General features: G+C 38.7%; 1 long non-coding RNA gene across 1 annotated transcript; it reads left to right on the top strand.

Annotated features, from left to right (window-relative positions):
- Positions 1–598: 598 nt before the first annotated feature.
- On the top strand, positions 599–4,085 carry LOC129349048 (uncharacterized). Its single transcript, XR_008601872.1, has 2 exons — positions 599–691; positions 3,294–4,085. It is a non-coding gene; the product is annotated as an uncharacterized LOC129349048 (long non-coding RNA).
- Positions 4,086–4,744: the final 659 nt, after the last annotated feature.

The following is a 4,744-nucleotide window of genomic DNA, read 5'->3' on the forward strand; positions in this document are numbered from 1 at the left end:
CAATATTTGTCCAAAACAAGCCAAATCTTGTCCAAATAAACTCAAATCTGTTCAGGATATCTCGAAAATTGTACAAAATGACTCAATATTTGTCCAAAATGTCTCAAAGCTGTTTCATACTACCCCCCAAAAATCTAAAGTGCCTCAAAATTTGACAAAAACTACCCAAAACATGTCCAAGTGACTCAAGAAAAGTCAAGAATGACTCAAAACGTGCAAAATGACATACAAACTGTCTAAAAATGATGAGGACTTGTGTCTCTTTACATTAACTTGTGTTCATTCCTAGTAGAAACACAACTTTAACACAAACTAACCCAAAACTAAAATGGACAATTTTATTTTCAGGTCCAATAATCACCTTTAAGTTTTTTTTTAAATTATTATTTTTATTTAAAATATTTATTTTGCATGTGTTGATCTACACACAATGATGACTAAACCATGAGGAGTGTGTGTGTGTGTGTGCGCGCGTGTGTGTGTGTGTGTGGGAGGACAATCACAGACTTTGATCTGACAGAGGCAAATGCCAGATCACACTTTCCTTTCTAAGTCTCTTGCATTCTCTCCCTGTCTCGTTTTATCCTGCTGTCTCCAGAGAGAAGATGTGCGTTGACTTCGGTGACATCTGACCAGAGACTGTCTGTGGCTCCCACTGTGACACACACAAACACACAAAATGTCTTCCCAGGTGAGTTTCTGCAGTACACTTCCTCGTCTCAGCCCCTGAGGCTGCACTCTGAGCACATTTCCAGTAGCCAAAGACAGGGGAAGGAAGAAAAGCTGTCAAGGTATTGCCACCGATGTCAGATGCAGGATAGGAGCGAGAACTGAAGGAACACTCAGGATTCCTTCATCATCTTTGGTGAGATTAAATTTGCAGCTGTCTTTGCCAGACGTATAAGTAACAAACAAGAGTATTACATCTAAGTAATGTGGAACATTTTAGGCAAACAAACAACAAAACACTACTAATGAAGAATGTATTTATCTTAAAGCTCAAGGTTAAATAAGACACAAACAGTAAACAGTAAGTGTTTAAAAGATCAGTTAAGGCTTAGTGATATATATCAACCACCATATTTGATGATAAAGTGTTTCATTTTGATAAATAGCATTGATTATTGATCATATTCATCAACATTAGCAAAGAAAAGTTTTAAATTAAATTAACCACTTTACTTCCAGTTTAATCGATTTAGCCAATTTATTAAGTTCTACAAGTATGAATTTTAATGTAAACACCATAATGGCACATACAAATATATCAATTGACTCACAGGGAATGAGCACAAGGAATGACCTCACCTTCATACACATTAAATAAAGGAACTGAGTAAAACCTAAAAGTGTACAGAGTGACAAGAGACATAGGCAACCACAGACTAGCGATCCTTGGGAGACCTGCATGGAAGCTTTACAGAGCATGAAGGGATATGATAGCATGTTATGAGGCAGGGAGAGAGCATGTTTAACCTTTCTCAAGCAACGGAACTTTGCTTTTTTGTCATTTGCTTTCATGGCAGTTTGCACTTCATGTATTTAAGTGAAACTATCATATATTCTGGCAAACAATTTCCTGTTGCTATTGATGAGATGTCTATTGCCGTTACAAATCATTTATTATACAGGCCTGGTGTCAATCTAGTGTTGGTGCTATGGTGATATCACCTATTAGCAGCACTGTCCTCAGCAGAGCTACAGTGCAATGAATCTGTACCAGCAATATTAAACTAAGAGCAGCAGTGTTCAAAGAAAGCCCAAAGCAACAATAACAAACAGTAGGAGACTAACAGCAATTGAGCACTGTTGTCGGGAACATAGTAATGTGTACAGATGCAGTGAGTGCATGTGGACGTGGTGTGCAGCGCAGCAGAGGTGAGTTGCCTGGGTGACAGTCGCAGTACCAGAAGTGTTAGTCAACATGTTAGAAACAACTAAGTATAGCATGCTGTACTGCAAACCATAATGAAGGAGAACATACAGACATCCATTTACAGACTTCAAACCGCTTACCATTTCTAGAGGCAGCTGTAAATATTCTCTAATCTTAAAAGCTTTGATGTAGTGATTTATTTGTAGAGTGATTTTCATTCCACTTATGGAGTGTTTTCTGTCTACAGTGGTGCAGGTTAAGTGCAATACTGTTATGTGGCATCTCAGTGTCAATGTGATGGGACGGTGGTAGAAGTTGTCAAGGAGTGTTGCTCTCTCCAATCTCCTCAAGTAGTTGGAAATGGAGTAACTTGAAACAGGGAGCTACTACACCTGGTAGATGCTACAGACGGAGATTGGGAGGCTCAGGAAGGACTTTTGGGCTGTTGGCAGACTGTGTTAAATGTGTTGTCACTGCAATATGTGCAGTTCTGTTGTCAAATTTTAACCACAATCACTCTTTCACCATCAGGCACGTAGCATATGTAGATCATTCACGACCCAGCTGCTGTATCACCATGCTTTAAAATACAGTCTATGAAACTTGCAACATCAGGCCACAGAGATCCACTGTGCAACTGTAAAAAGTAGATAAACAAGCTGTTCCCTTTCACACAAAAATGGGTCTAAAAATGTCTATATGTTTGTTTTTTTTTAATTGATCTCTGCAATGCAGGTAGTTTCCATCAAAAAGGCTTGATCATGCTGTCTGCATTCATTTTGCCAGTACTCAATCAATAAAACTTTATTTATATAGCACTTTTCATACAGTAAAAATGCAACACAAAGTGCTTTACAACATGAAAAACATTAAACTAAAAATTATTCGGTGGTGGCTGCTTAGTAACTCTTCGCTATATATTCTGCTGTAGTCTGCAGATGTTAACTTAAAGATACACAAACACGGTGAAAAGCATGTTTTACATCACTGTGCTGGTGCCCAAAAACTGAAGACACAACAATCCTAAAATGAAAGTTCACCATCTTCTTTTGCCTGTGTGGGATTTTAGTGATATTTCTAACCACATTTCTGATAAAAATCAACCTAAAAAAACATAAGCCAAATAACACAGCTACAGAAGCGCAGCAAACTAATTCCAGTACAAGAGATAAAAAGAGGGTGGAATCACTAGATTATAACAAATTATCAGCCATAGATGTAGTCAGGTTGGCCACAGGTTATGGGGATAAATACCTATGGCTGGAATGGGTAACTAATACTGCCAAAGAAACCAACATGACTGGTTGGAAAGAACGTTTGGAAAGTGGAAAACTATGATTGTATCTATTGTTATTTCTATATTAGGTATGCTTACTGCTTTAGTTTTGTGTGAATGTTGTTGTATTCCTTGTATCAGATCTATTTGCCTCAGGATCATCACCACAGCAGTAGAGGGTAAACAGCTTCCTCCGTACCAGATGCCGTTGCTCGATGCAGATGGAACAATCGATGACGGGTTGGAGTCAGATGAGGAACGGGAGCCAATGGCTTTGGATGACATGAGGGTTTAAGTGTTAGTCTCATTTAGATGAGACCAAAAGGGGGAATTGTGGGATTTTTATATTTCTAAATTGAGTTCTTATACCCATTTTTATACTAATGGCTTGCATTTATAGAATCATATGTTTTTATATTAACTGCTTGCTTTTATAGAATCATATTCCTCATGTTTTGCACTGTTTATGAGGATATTTTACACTGTCTATGAAGATGTTAAAATACTGGATGAGGGAGGTATGCAAGAGTGGAAAATTACTAGGTGAAAAGTTATGATGGAGACTCTGTTTCAAGGTTGTGCTGGAAGACTCTGTTCCACAGATAAGAACAAGGTTTCATCCTCCCCCACAAAGAGAGGGGAACCATCTTCATGGCTGTGAGGTTCGGAGCGTCCAGATCGGGACAACAAGATGGCTGCTCATACGCAAAGGAGGGGGTCAGATCCACAGAGGACAACCAACCAGCAGAAAGACACACCCTGAATGCTTATGCACCTGTGAAACTAGATATAAGGCTGGGTCAGGGGAAGAACAGTGTGTCAGACTTCGTGAACTGACAAGAACTCTGTTGTTGTCAGGGATAGAAGTTTGGACCCAGAGCTCTGTACTATATTCAATCTGCTGTTAAATAAACATGTTTAATGAGATCTAAATACCTTCTCCTATCGCTTCATTCAACGAATGCGCAGGAGCTATCTCACACATAGTCTGTTTTCCTGGTAGAATGAGATTGTGCTCCAACACCTGTGACTCATGCAACCTGCAGGTGTAGTGTCATTATTCTCTTGGTGGAATTTTGACGGGTTTTTATTTTTTTGTTTGTTTTTTTTAGTAAATGTCCTTTTTTGTGTGTTCATGAAAAAAACAAAACATAAAATGATAACACCCTTTTCTCCAAATGTGCCAATCATCACTGTTTCAGTCTTGGCCTCTTTGTAACATTGATGAGCAGTGGCTTGAAGACTTGCAGTTTCACCTACATTGTTAATTGCCAGCTCTGTGAAATGTGAAGCACAGAGAATCCAGATGCCATTAGGTTCTGTGTCCATGCAACTTGCATGCCATGTGAATCAACAATTTGCATGTGTTTCCTTCCCTGTCCTCTGCATTTATTTAGAAATATGCCTTTCTTCTCTAAAAGCCTAACTAATAGAGTAATCCTAAGTAGGGGCACGCTTCACTCCAGTTCCCAGCAATAACCGAGATGACTGAGAATCCACACAGGAAAATAACAGAGTATCATTTATTTTCTTAATCAGAGCTTGGTTAGGAAGGAGATGAGCGTGTTGGTTAAAAAATGAAACTTTGCTAT

Source organism: Amphiprion ocellaris, chromosome 6 (genome assembly GCF_022539595.1).
Source record: "Amphiprion ocellaris isolate individual 3 ecotype Okinawa chromosome 6, ASM2253959v1, whole genome shotgun sequence".
NCBI lineage: Eukaryota > Metazoa > Chordata > Actinopteri > Pomacentridae > Amphiprion > Amphiprion ocellaris.